This window comes from Dromiciops gliroides, chromosome 1 (genome assembly GCF_019393635.1).
Source record: "Dromiciops gliroides isolate mDroGli1 chromosome 1, mDroGli1.pri, whole genome shotgun sequence".
Classification (NCBI taxonomy): Eukaryota; Metazoa; Chordata; class Mammalia; order Microbiotheria; family Microbiotheriidae; genus Dromiciops; species Dromiciops gliroides.
The window spans coordinates 221,429,987-221,445,372 of NC_057861.1; positions in this window are offsets into that span (position 1 = coordinate 221,429,987).

The following is a 15,386-nucleotide window of genomic DNA, read 5'->3' on the forward strand; positions in this document are numbered from 1 at the left end:
TATTGTGGGCTTTTAAAATGCTTATTGAAATATGAGTAATTAAAAATAAATCTGGATGCAATCTGTGGATTCTCTTGATGAATAGCCTTTGTTTTTGTCTGTCTTCAGAAATTTTGAGCAATTTTCTTGTCTTATTTACTATATTATTGTCTTCAGGACTTTAAAAATATTTGCTCTTTTCTTCTGGGAGACCAGTGATGCCCAAGTTCTCTCAGCTCATCCTGGCTTCTAGTTCAGTTGCTTTGGCTTTTAAAGAATTCAAGACTTGGTTAACATTGTTTCATTTTGCTTCTCTTCTGGCAACTTTTTTCTCTACTTCAGTATTTTTATTTTGTTCTAAATCTATTAATCTCTCACTTCTGTAATAAAATTTTATATTCTTGATTCATTTTTTCTATTCTTCTAATTAAAAAAAATTTGTATTGAAAGCTCTTATTCCTAAACCACATTTAAAATTTCTTTTTTATGGATTTATCTATCATTTGAGAATCTTCTGGATTTTCTTGTTATTCTATGCTCTGGAAAGGTCACAGGACTCTGTCTTTCACAGGTCTTACTAGTTTACTTTTCTTCATATTATAGTATTTGTTAATGGATCATAGTAAATTTGAAATTTTACCTATTCTTCTGGCTTGGGGATACGCTTTATTGATTTATCTACTTGTGTTCTGGGTTTATATTGATACCTTTTCTCTTGATACTTTGATATCTCATCTTTTTAAAATTTCTCCTATCACTTAAATGCTGATAAGCAGATAATTGCTTTATCCAAGTTTCAAGACTCCTCTAGTCTCTTTGTGTTGGAGAACATAGGACTTACTAACCAGGTCCCCGATCTGAGTAATGTTTAGGGGGCCCCTGATGGATTTTAGTCATATTCCCTTCAGATATGATTTAGCCCCAAGAACTGACACCCTTCTTGTGTCCTCCCTCTGCTTTCCTCTTTTTTTTTCTTGTGGTTGGGTAAAATTCATGTCTGGTATTTCTTACAGGGTGAGTGGGAATGGGAGGAGGTTTGGGGACAGAGTTCCTGAAATAACAGAAAATGCTAGTGCAAGTCTCTTTCTTGCTGGTGCTCCTAAATGGATATGTGAAGACTATTGGGGGAGAGGCATTGAGGGTACTCTCTTAAGTATTTGAGTTATTTTGGCATGAATTCACAAAGGAGTTTATCTTTTCCAGGATTCTGTCATTCTCTATAAATTTATCCATAATTATTCTGCACGTTCAATATAATTCCTTCTGGGTAGCAAAAGGAGGTAGTAATAGAGTTGAAGAGGTTAGGAGAAAGTGATTCATGATTAATCTTGTTGGTCATGTGACTTCAGTATATTCCAGTTGAATGAGTGAGTGTGTTCTATGGAGAAAAAAATCTGAGAAGGGTGTTCTTAAACACACTGCAATGTAGCATTATGACAATTCTGAAAGTGTGCAAGGAAAGGGTTATTTTATCTATTTATAAGAAAACTTGTATTTCAAGGCATTCACTATATTTATATAGTTCTTTAAGGTTTAATATTTTTTTCACATGGCACCTCCAATTATCCCGTCTATGGGAATATCAATCTAATCTGTTTCTAGTCCTAATCTCAACCAAAACTTCTGGCTCTCAGGCAGGTGGCTACATAGTTGATTGAACACCTGGCCTAGAGGCAGGAATACCCAAATTCAGATCCAGCTGCAGATACTTACTAATTGTGTGACTCTGGTCCAGTCACTTTACCTCTGTTTGGCTCGGTTTCCTTAACCATAAAATGTGCATAATAATAGTACCTACACTGCAGGATTATTGTGCTGGTACATGGTAGGTACTATATAAATGTTTATTCCTTTCCCATTCCCTAGCTCAACTCCCCACTGAAAATCTCCACTTGGATATCATGTTGACAACTTAAACTCATTATATTCAAAAGTGAATTTATTATCTTCCACCTATAAAATTCTTCTCCTCCTGTTAATATCTCTAATTTTAATAATGGATACCATTATCCTCCTAGTTACCCCTGCTTGAAATTTCAGAGTCATCCTTGACATTTTCTTCTCCCTCACCCTAAGTAGCCAGTTAGTTGTCAAGACTTATCTACTCCAACTCTGAGATCACTTTTGAATCTGTCCTCTTTTTTCCACTCCCAGTGACACTACTAAGATAGGCTTGCATCTTATACTATTGTAATATCTTCCTAACTTTTCTTTCCCTCTTTGCCCACTCTCACTTTATTTCATCATTTACACTGTTGCCAAAGCAATCTTCCTAATGTACATTGTTCAAAAACATCCTGTGATTTACCTCTGCCTGATGAATAAAGTATGAACCCCTTATCCTGACATTCAAGGCCCCCATAGGTTGACCTCACTCTTCTTTTCCCCATCTTCTATCAACTGTCCTTTACATTCACCTTATATTTCAGCCAAACTAGACTAATTATCATCCTTTATCCTCATGCTTTCTTCTCCTATCTCTTTGGCTTTTGCTTTCATGTGTGAAATGGACCTATACCTCAGCACTTTGAAAAATCCCTCCTTTCAAGACCTGGTTCAAGCCCCACCCATTCCCTAAATCCTCCCTGATTTTCCCAACTGGAAGTGATTTCTTCTACATTGAAATTTTCATATCACATTTTTATGAAGTTCTCCTTTGGAATCATTACATGATTTGTGTTAAAGTTATCTATATTTAGGTCTTATATTCCATATTAGATTATGAATTCCTTGGAGGGAGGAACTGTATCTGATTTGAATGTGAATTCCCTGACAGGCTGTTTTTGCCTTTCTTTGGTTCCCTATTGATCATTTAGCATAGTTACTTATACAAAGTAAACAATTAGTAAACACTTGCTGACTCACTTTATTTGCTCTTGGTATCTTACCTAGTTTCTAACACAGTCTTGCATTTTACAACTGTATTGCTACTCATTTGATGAATTGAAATCTTTTTTGGGGGGGCAGGGCAATGAGGGTTAAGTGACTTGCCCAAGGTCACACAGCTAGTAAGTGTCAAATTTCTGAGGCCAGATTTGAACTCAGGTCCTTCTAAATCCAAGGCTGGTGCTTTATCCACTGTGTGACCTAACTGCCCTTAAATTGAACTCTTTTTAAGACAGTCTGAAAGCAAGGCCTGCTCATGATGCTGCTGGTAAAATTTCCTGTGCAGGCAGTTTCGTTCTGTAATTTCTTTCACTAACTCTATGCCCCTCCCATTCAGAGCAAAGGATTTGCTGTACCTGGATTAATTCAAACATGTTCATGATTATAGTCTCCCCTCCAAAAGGTGTTATTAAACAACGTCTTGGCACTGCCTTTTTAATATACTGCTTGTGTTTTTTCTATCAAACAAAATCAGCTCATCTACTGATGTTCAAACAATCACTCAAGTTTCTCTTCCTGCCACAGCATTAAAGAGGATAAAGAACTCCCTGTGTTATACCAAAAACATCTTTTAAATGACTATTTGGTGGCATGAAGGCAAAATAATTTACTTTTGGTCAGAGCAACATAATTTTTCACATTTTGCCCTGCCTTTAACTTTACTTTAAAACTTTCCAAAGAAGTCTTTACTTTGCTTTCATGTTGGGTGATGCCAATATGTCTATAACTTGCATAATAAAGTGAAATTAAAATTATCAGCACTGAGATCATGAAACCTGAATTTGAACAAATGCTGCCCCACTTTCTTTTTTTTTTTTAATTAAAAAAAAATCCAAGCTCTTTCTTTGATCATGGTTTTCAGGTAGACCAATAATTTTCACATTATCTCTCCTGGATCTATTTTCCAGGTCAGCAGTTTTTCCCAGAAGATATTTCACATTGCCCTCTATTGTTTTATTATTCATTTGGATTAGCTTTAATGTGCCTTGGTTTCTTAAAAAGTCACTAGCTTCCATTTTTTCAATCCTAATTATTTTTCTTTTGGCAGCGCAATGGGGGTTAAGTGACTTTCCCAGGGTCACACAGCTAGTATGTGTCAAGTGTCTGAGGTCGGATTTGAACTCAGATACTCCTGAATCCAGGGCTGGTGCTTTATCCACTGCGCCACCTAGCCGCCCCCTCAATCCTAATTCTAAGGCAATTATTTTCATCAGAGAGCTTTTGTATCTCCTTTTCCATTTGGCCAATTTGACTTTTCAAGATGTTGACTTTTTTCAATCAAATTGTCATCAAAACATTAGTAACTAGTCTTTCAGTGTAGACACCTTGTAAATTTCCAAATCCATCTAATGGCATTATAGTTTAGATCACATTGCTCTATCTCTCCCACAAAAAATAATATGCTATATTTTATAAAATCCTTTAATTATTTCTAAATAAATTATATTTTCAATACTACCCTCATCTATCAATTTAATGATTCCTTCCAAAAAGAAATTAGGTTAATTTTCACATGAGCTGTTCTTGATGAAACCATAATGGCCCTTTGTAATCATCACTTTCTTTTCCAGATAGTCATTATTTTTTTAATGGTATGTTTTAGAATTTTCCAAGGAATTAATGTTAAGTTCCCTGGCCTTTAGTTTTCAGTCTCTATGTCCTTATTTTTAATTGAAAATTAGATCATATGTCCTTCTTTTTCAAATATTATTAGCAGTGACTAAACAATATTTGCTATTTAATACCTGAAGCTACAGTTCATTAAATAAGATGACTTTAAATTGTCAAGGGTAGCTAAGTGATCTTAAACTATCTCCTTAGTTATCTTGGGTATCAGCTTTCTTTTAGTCAATTTGTTTATGTCCTTTCCATTACAAATGCCATTTTCCATGAGGGAGAAAATAGGAACAAAATAAGAATTAAGTTCCCTGCCTTCCTTCTATGGTATTATCATCATTCTGTCTACCCAAAACTACAGCATTTTTTCCATATGATTATAGATAGTTTTGATTTCTTCTGAAAACTGCCTGTTTATATCCTTTGACCATTTCTCGATTGGGGAATGACTTGTATTTTTATAAATTTGACTCTATATTTGAGAAATGAGGACTTTATCAGAGATATTTGTTTTGAAAATTCTTTCCCAGTTTTCTGGGGAAGCAATTTTAAGAAGCATGATGTCTAGGGACAGTTAGGTGGTACAATGGATAGAGCACTGGCTTTGGGGTCATGAAGATCTGAATTCAAATTCAGCTTCACACACTTACTAGATATAATAAGTGAGCAAGTACCTTAATCCTGATTGCCAAAAGGAGGAGTAGCTGGAGGAGAAGCAGGAGGAGGAGCAGGAGGACAAGGAAGCATGACACCAACCAGTGAGAATAACAACTCAGGACTTAAAAAAGGGACAAAACAAGGTAATTTGTGAGTTTTGTCTTTGTCACATGGATATACTACAGTGTGTTTCACTACCATTGTACCTTCAGTTTGAGCATATTCTTCTGATAGACCTATGTGTACCTATGAAGAGTGTGTCGCATGATTTGAGGGGGAGTTTTGCACCAATTATTTTTGCTTTCCCTTCTCAATAAATCCATTTTCTAAAAATTGATGAAGCTAATAGGTTAGTTATTCATGCACATTGATGGTGATCATAAATGTTAGTACTAGAAACCCCCTGTTGCCCTTAGAAGCAGTAGCTGCCCTGAGTTGGTTAAAAGATGGAGAAAGAGTCAAGAGCAAATATCCTGCACCTCGCAGCTTTTGATTCACCTAATTTACAAAAGGAGAGATTTATCCTTGGAGAATACAAAACTATTCTAAGGGATGCAGAATTCTATAATCTTTGGGGAACTCTTTGAAAAAAGAGTGAAGAATCAAGAAAGCAGATGAATATCCTAAAAGTGAAATATATCTGATTAGATCCAGAAGGATTTTATAATATGCAGAGATTTCAAAAGGATAAGCAATCCATTTATTGGAATAAAGGGGAGAGAGTAGTGAGATAGGGACAGGGAGATTATTTGAAAAGTCCAATTTAAGGGACAGTGGGGATAAAGGGAGAAAAAACAGATGCAATTTTAAAAGGGAAAGGCAGAAGAATATATTTTTCTATATATTGGGGATTGGCTAAATTTATTTAATGCTCATGGTGAGGAATTGTGAGATTGAAATACATCAAATTTTAGATGGCTGTAACAAACAGTCTTTTCCTGTGGCCAGCTTCAGTGAATAAATTGCAAAATAATGTAAGGCACAATAGGGGAATGCAAAATCATTTCAGTACAAAATAAATATCAGAAAACTGCTGCCCAGTGCATTTTTGTAATTTCCATTCTTCCTTTCCCTGCTCCAGGATAAGCATGCTCTAAGCTAACCAAACTTTTCCTCTTTGGGCCTTAGTTTCTCATTTGTAAAATGAAAGGAGTAGAATCAATGATCTACAAGATTCCGTCTAGCTCTAAATCTATGATCCTATAATTTCCTAATCAGATATATATCATCATTCATAGGCCTCTCTCAGCAGGGCTCATTTGCTAGACTTGACTCTTTTGCTCTAATTCAGTCAAAATATGAATAGTAGCTTCCTCCATGCCTCTTGGGGACATTGTGTGGGAAATTTCTTAGCGAACAGCAGAGTGCTTTTAGAAATAAAAAGTTGCTCAGTGAATGAACATCACCATTGTTTTTGTTTAATACTAAGACCACAAGGAAAGTAGCTCAGACCATCTTTTGGGAGTCATCTGTGAGAGAGCCAGTTGGACAGAAGGGCTCTTTCAGGGATTAAAAATATTGCAAATTTGGAGGAGAGGAGAGGTCTCACAAGACCTTCTACAGCCAGTGATAATGACTCATAGCTACTTGGAGGAAGGGTATCTTGTATATCATTCAAATGAAAACTGGCCAGAAAACCAGAGAAGAGAACAGATCACTGAGTCATAGGACTTTGGATCATATGGACATCTGCCTTTGTTCTTCAACACATGTTAACCCTTAACCACCTCATAATCCTAAAAACTGTTTTTAAAAATTCCAGATATTAAAAGAAAATTCTAACCCATTGGTTAATTTGTTTGAGTTCTCAGTGCTAACCCTGTTCAATTAAAAGGTGCCTTGTCTAAATGCATATAGCATAAAGACAGATGGGAATGGCTTCCTATTCTCAGAGCATAAATTCACAACTTGTTTTTTCTAATTCCTAATTTCTCTTTGAAGAAGGGTTTACTTGCACACCTGTCTTTTACCAGGTGGCAGAATCACCACCAACCAGGCCTTGGCTAAACAATATCTCCATAAAAGAATGGTGTGATATGTACTGAATCTCTGAAGAAATCATTAAAGAGTTACAAGGTACTTAAATAGTCCAGCACCTTGGTGGTCTAGGGAAAAAAAGAAAGAGAGAGAAAGAAAGGAAGAAAGAAGGAAAGAAAGATCCAGATCCAGATCGAGAGAGAGAAGGAAGGAAGGAAGAAAAGGAAAGAAGGAAGAAAGGCAGAAAGAAAAGAAGGAAGAAAGAAAAAGAAAGAAAAAAAGAAAGAAGAAAGAAAGAAAGGGTATTTATAATTTCTTACTTTGGGTCAAGTCCTGTGCTAAACACCAAGAATAAAAATACTACAAAAGTGAAGATAGTCCCTGTCCTCACAGAACCTACGTTTTAAAAAATTTATTTTTATTTTTATTTTTTTATGGGGCAATGGGGGTCAAGTGACTTGCCCAGGGCCACACAACCCGTAAGTGCCAAGTGTCAGATGCCGTACCTAAACTCAGGTCCTCCTGAATCCACGGCCAGCGCTCCATCCAGCACAACACCTAATTGCCACCAAACCTACATTTTAATATGGGGCAAGATCACATACAGCAGAGTAGTGGTTAAGGAGGGCTATTTTGGTTTGGAAACTTGCAAGGATGAAGAGTAAAGCACCACAGAGTTGTAACTTGAAATACCCTTTTTAGGAGTAATGACATAATCAGAAGGGACAGCATACAAGTGGCACAGTCAGGATAGCTGGTGAGGAAGTGGTTGGTGTGATTCTCGTCTTCAGTTTCAGCCTACTCCACATGCACAATAAATTGTCAACACTTTTTTTTCTACTTTTATAATAGCTCCCATATATGTTTCCTTTTCTGTAGCCATAACCCAGGTTCAGGCCATCACTTCTGACCTAAGTATTGCAGTAGCCTTCTAATTCATCTACCTGCCTCAAGCCATTCCCCACACTGATACAATTTGCACACACGTGTGAAGGAAATTTTTCTAAAGCATAGGTCTGAACCTGACACATCCTCTAGCCCTTACCCCATAATCTCCAATGACTCTCTATTACCTCCAAGAACAAAGAGAAACTATTCTATTTGGCATTCAGATCAATTTATTGTCTGGACATGTCCCACTTTTCCAGTCCTCTTACACTTTACTTCCCTCAGTGCACTCTATGATTTAGCTACACTGTCCCTCACACTCCATCTCCTGTCTCTGTGGCTTTGTACTGGCTATCTTCCATGATTTGTATACCCTACCCATTTCCATCTGCCTCTTGCTTTCCTTGGATTCTCTCAAGACTCAGCTCAAGTTCCATCTTCTGAAAGAAAAACCTTTCTTAGTCCTCCCTTACAGACCTTGGTTCCCTCTCAGCTTATTTTCCATTTCTCTCTCTCTCTCTCTCTCTCTCTCTCTCTCTCTCTCTCTCTCTCTCTCTCTCTCTCTCTCTATATATATATATATATATATGTATATATATATATATATATGTATATATGTATATATGTGTATATATATGAATGATAGGTAGCTTGGCTAGGCAAAACAAAAGTAGAAGGCAGTGGAAATAATATGACTTAAGACAGAGAGATAGAAAAAGGGCAGGCTGAGTTTGGGAGGGGAGTAAAAAGGCCATTTTGACTGGAGTGGAAGGTTGTTTCAGGCAATGATGGGTGATAAGGTTGAAAAGAACACAGATTTTAAAGCCTTGAACAACAGACTAAGGGATTTAGGTGATGAGGGAACCTGAAAAGTTTTTGATTGGATGAATAACATTATGAAAACAATATATTTGGAAGATACTTTGGGAAGCAGTGGGAAGGCTGACTAAAAGAAAGAACATTGGAATCATAGAATTTGAGAGATGGGAGACCATCTAGTCCAATGCATACATGACAGGAATCCCCACTATAACATACTTAACAAGCAGTCACCCGAATTTTGTTTAAAGTTTTCCAAGAAGGGGCAACCCTTCACCTTTTGAGGAAGGCTCTTCTAGTTGGGGAAAGTCCTCATTGTTGGGAAGTTTTTACAAATATTAAGTCTAAATCTGACTCTTTGAAACTTCCACTTGTGCAACCTCTGATTTTGCTATCTGGTCCCAAACAAGAACAAATCCCATCCCCATGACAGCCTCTTTCCTTCTACCATCTCTCTCTGCTCCTGAATCTGCTCTTTTTCTGGATTAAATATGAAAGTTCCTTCAACCTATCCTCATATTACACAGATTTAAAATACTTCATCTCACCAGTTACCTGGTATTTATTCTCCAATTTATCTATATCCTTCTTTAACTATGGCACCAGAATTGAAAACTCTACTCCAGATGAGTTCTGACAAGGCACAGTGGGACTATTACCTCCCTTACCATGGAAATTTGGCCTTTCTTAATGCAGCCCCAAGATAGCATCAGATTTTTTGGCTTCTACATAAAACTGCTGACTCAGAAGGAGCTTACAGTCTCTTAATGCTTGAGATCTTTTTCCAACAACTGATATCTAACCATTCCTCACTCATCTTATACTTTGAAGGTTTTTTGGTAGCAATGTATAAAACTTTACATTTATCTTTATTGAATTTCATCTGATTAGATTCAGCCCAATTCTCCAATGTTTTGGATTCTTATTTTATCATCCAGTGTGCTAGCTATGTCCCCAAGGAGTGAGAGACTGGAGATGGGGGCACTGGTTAGAATGAGCTGTGCATTTTCAGGTTGTTGCAGAGTTGGCAGTGCCGTTTCCTCTGTTCAATGATGTAAACCAATTCAAAGAACAAAGGGGACAATGGAAACTTTGGGAACAATATACACCCCCCATGATTTATGGCCAACATGGAGAACTGCATAGTGGGGACAACTGCCCAAATGGGTGACAGTCAACATTAGCCCAGGAAATTAGGTTCTCCAAACTAAGAGATTTCTAGTGCAGCATTGATACTAATTATATGTCAGTAGTAAAAGAAAACATCAAGATTTTATCTAGCCAACACTGTAAAGTCAAACAACTTTGAAAGCCTTAAGAACCCTGATTAATTCAATGATCAACTATAATTTCAGAGGAACAATGAGGAAGTATGCTCCCCACCTCCTGACAGAAAGATGATGAACTCAGAGTGCAGGATGAGATATTTTTGGACATGGATAAAACAGAAATTTACTTGCTTGATTATGCATATTTATCATAAGGATTTTATTTTATATATATTTTTATGATTGGGGTTAGAAGGAGAGAAAATCAATCTTTCCCTATTTGAAAAAATAAAATATAATTTTAAAAAGCCAAATCAATTAGAGCTATCTCAGTAGGTTGTGGATTGTTTTTCACTAGAGGTCTTCATACAAAGGCTGGAAAAGCACATGTTGGCTGGGTTGAATAGGAAACTCTTTCAGTTACAAGATAGACTAGATGATCCCTGAGGTCCCTGAGATTCCATGATTTTGTGATTGTTATTTCTAAAGTGAAACTGAGACTATTACTTTTTGGATGCATTGTAGGGGACTTCTTGTTTAAGTATTGTTTAATCTAGGTGGATTTCATAGTCTCTTCCAATTATGAGATTCTGGGATTCTATGAATGAAAGATATGTGTAGTACTAAAAAAAAAAGCATGGAAAAGTCACATAGCAAGAGTTTGGGATAACAGATGGACAACTTGAGTTCTGCATTGATACTTGGATAATGTAGAAAGACTTGAAATAAGGCCTTCGCCACATAACTTTCATGTACACTGTATACATTTTGTATACACATGATTTGCATATTGTCTCCCCTATAAGAACGTGAGCTACTATTGTTTTTGCCTTTCTTTGATTTCTCAGCATTTGACACAGTGTCTAGAATGTAGCAAACATTTAATAAACACTTGTCGACTGACTGATATTAGGTGGTGTCTCTATAAAGGATTTATGGAAAGACATCAATCAATTAATCAACAAACATTTATTAAGTGCCTACTATATGACCAACCCTGCTAACAACTGGGGAAACAAAAAGAGACAAGAGATCTTCTCTGCCCCTCAAGGATCTAATGGAGGAAACAATATACAAACAAATTTATATATGACAAACTATATCCAGTATAAAAAGGAAATAATTAATGAAAGGAAGGCCCTAGAATTAAGAGGAATTAGAGGGGGCAACTAGGAGGCGCAGTGGTTAAAGCACTGGCTCTGGATTCGGGAGGACCTGAGTTCAAATCCAACCTCAGACACTTGACAGTTACTAGCTGTGTGACCCTGGGCAAGTCATTTAACCCCCATTGCCCCACAAAACAAAAACAAAAACAAAATTTAAAACAAAATTTTAAAAATTTTTTTAAAAAAGAGGAATTAGAGAAAGCTTTCTGTAGAAGATGGGATTATAGTTAGGACATAAAGGAAGCCAAGACAGTCACAGTCAGAGCAGATGAGGAAAAACATCGAGGCATGGGGTACGGTGAGAAAAAAAAAATGCCTGTAGCTGAGAGATGGAGTGTTTTATTCATGGAACATCCAGGAGGCAAGATAAGACATGGACAAGAATTATACAAATAAGGTATGGGAAGGTTTTGATCTATACTATTGGAGGGAGTATCTACTATGGTATGAAAGTTAAAAAGTAAACCAAAAGACCTCAGCTACTGTCAAAAACTTCTGGAAGAACTTGAAAGCAGTTTGGAAGAAATTTCATGTATAGACTAATAACTTATTCCATATACCAATATAAGATGCAAATGGGTCCATGGTTTAAACATAAAAAGTTATAAAAAAATTAGATTGAGGAAGAAATTATTTTTCTGATCTATATGTATGGGGATATTTCATAAGCAAATAGTTAATAAGCACTTACTAATATGGCATATGAATGTAATGGAGTTCTATTGTGCTGTAAGAAACGATGAGCAGGAGGAATTCAGAGAAACCTGGAAGGATTTGCATGAATTGATAATGTGTGAGATGAGCAGAACCAGAAGAACATTGTACACAGTATCATCAACATTATGTGTTGATCAACTGTGATGGACTAGATTCTTCTTACCAATACATCGCTACAAGAAAGTTCCAAAGGACTCATTATGGAAAATCCAGAAAAAAAAAAAGAACTGTGGAATATGGATGCTGATTGAAACATACTATTTCTTTTGTTTTTGGTGCTGTTGTTTTTCCTTTTTGAGGTTTTTCCCTTTTTGCTCTGATTATTCTCTTATAACATGACTAATGCTTTTCAGATTACCTGTTGTCTTGGGGAAGGGAGGGAGGGAGAAAAATTTGAAATTGGAAATCTTATAAAAACAAATGTTGGAAACTACCTCTACATGTAACTGGAAAATAATAAAATACTTAGAAAAGAAAGCATACCCCTTATGAACTTTAGGACAGTCTTTCCTTTAATGGTCAAAGTAATCTTTGCATCTTCTCTATGACTTAATCTGATGCATCATATGTAGTAGGCACATAATAATCTTTAATTAAATGAATAAGTCTTCTTGGGTGCAGTGTTTACTGCTTCTGTTTATATGATATGTGTGATTTAAAGTGGAAAGGAAGTGTTCAGATTAAATCCATGATTATTCCTTAAAAAAATAACCACTTACTAAGAACCTACTTACTATGTGCCAGGCACAGTGCCAAGTGCTGGGAATACTAAGAAGGGCAAAATACATTTCTTGCTCTCAAGGAGATCACAGTCCAATGGAAGAAATAGCATGAAAACAACTGTATAAAAATAGTATAACTTGGGGGGCAATTTCAGAGGGAAGGCATTAAGTTTAAGGAGGATCAGGAAAGGGTTCTCTTAAATGGTAGGATTTTAATTAGAACTTGAAATCCAGGGAAGCCAGAAGGTAGAAATGAGGAGCAAGAATATCCATGTGTGAGGGACAGCCAGTGAAAATTCCTGGAGTCTGGAAATAGAGTGGCTTGTTCAAGGCATAGTAATGAGCCCAGTGTCACTGAATCACAGTGTATGTGGTGAGAAATAAGTTTTATTAAGACTGGAAAAGGGCCAGGTTGTGGAAGATTTTGAATGCCAGAGAATTTTGTGTTTGATGCTATAGGTCAGTGATTTTAAACTAGAATAGAAATAGATCCCTTCAGGTCACATATCAATTTAAAAATACAAATTAAAATTATGTTGTATTATATTTTATGTCATTTTTAAATGTTTCCCAATTACATTTTATCTGGTTCTAGTCTCACTAGTCTTACTCTGTAATTTTGTTGGCACTTGTAGTAGACCAGGAGTGATTTTTTTTAATCATAAAAGTATTTTATTATTTTCTAGTTACATGTAGAGATAGTTTTCAATTTTGAAACCTCTGCTATAGGTAATAAGGAGCCACTGGAGTTTATTGATTGGGGATGTGGTAAAACCAGGATAGACCTGTGCTTTAGGAAGATTATTTTGGAGGCTGGATGGAGGATGAGCTAGAGTAGGTAAAGACTAATGGCAGGGAGACCAATAGCAGTCTGTTACCATAGTAAAGGTGGGAAATGATGAGGGTCTATCTAGATCAAGGTAGTGGAAGAGTCAGAGGTGAGAAAGGGTATATATGATAGATGTTACAAAGGTAAAACTGACAGGACTTGGCAATAGATTGGACTTGGGGAAAGAGAGTGAGGAGTTGAGGATGACAACTGGGTTGTGATCCTGGGTATCTGTGAGGATGGTTGTACTTTCAATAGTCAAAGAACTTTCTGGTGATTAGGAGAGAGATTAAGGCTGGATAAATAGATCATTAGCATAGAGATAATGTCGAGGAAACTTATGAGGTCATCAAGTGAAATAGTAAAGAGTGAGAATAAGGACCCAGAATGGAATCCTAGGGTATGCTCATTGTTAGTAGGTATAACCTGGGCAAAGAAGGACAGAGTAGCATCATTGAAACCTAGGGAGAAAAGGTTATCAAAGAGAAGAGGGTGATTTACAGTGTCAAATGCTGGTTAGAGGATGAAAAATTTTTAAAAGCCCTTAGATTTGGCAAATAACAGATCATTGGTAACTTTATAAATGATAGTTTCAGTTGAATTATGGGAGAAGAGCCACACTACAACGAATTAAGAAGATAGTGAAAGGAAAGGAAGTGGAAGTATCTATTATATATGACCTTTTCAAGGAATTTAGCCCCACAAGGGAGAAGAGATGCGGGATGATAGCCAGTGGGCATAGCCAAATCAAGTGGAGGTTTTTGTGAATGGGGGAGGTATGAGCCTGTTTGTAGGCAATAAAAAAGTAGTCCACAGACCGAGAGATTAAAGATAAGTGAGAAAGGGGGGATGAGAGACAGGGCAGAATGGAAACAATATTGACAATGACTAAATTGTAAACCAAAAGAATACAAAACCAAAATGAAACCATGAATGATTATAATGACCAATCATGGCCCCTGAGAACTAATGATGAAGCACATCTCTCTCTTAGGCAGGTGAGGCACTATGAGCACTGAATGTTGCAAATAGTATCAGTTATTCTGCCAATTGGTTTTGTAGAATAGCTTTTCTTTGTTACAAGGGGCTGCTAGTTTCTTGGAGGCACAGTATATTGGGAAATACTCATGAAGTAAAAGCAAAACAAAAAAAGGCAATAAAATTTATATTTTTAAGGAAAGTATTGACCTGACCTTTCGTTCAAAAGTAAGCTCAATCTCATGAGAGCTTCTATCTAGAAAAAACATAAATCATCTTGGATGAAGACTCAGAATGAGACACCTTCAAGTCTACAGCTTTAGGAATATGGAAAACTAATTCCATTTGATACTGGGATAGATAGAATTTCTGTACTTGTTTCGGTCAGGGGAAGCTGAGGACTTTTTCATTTAGTATAACTGGCTTTCAGGCTTTGTTTTATCTTTGAAAAATAAGTGAAAACTGGCAGGTTCACCAATCTTCAAAGCCCCCATGCTAGCACTTGAGACATCTGTTTATAGCTTGGCCTGTAGATGAAACCCCCGTGCCAGGGTAGATTCTGCCTGGGTTGTGATGTTAAAAATCCCAGTTCATATTTTATCTATGAATAATGGCTAGAAACTCTTTCTTTTATACATTAATAAGCCAACTAATCACCAGATTTCTGCCCCCTCTCCTTGTGCTTTTCAAACTCCCAAATTCCACAGGACCATTATTAGATGAATAACAGAACACATGCCTTTAAGCCAGGTTCATAATGTAAGGCCTTAAAAGTTCCACTCCCAAACTTTCAGGAAATGCCTATACGTCTGTCCTATACAGTGCAAACTGAATCGTTTACTCCTAGGCTTAACTTGTGCATTACCTGGGCAATGGGACTTCC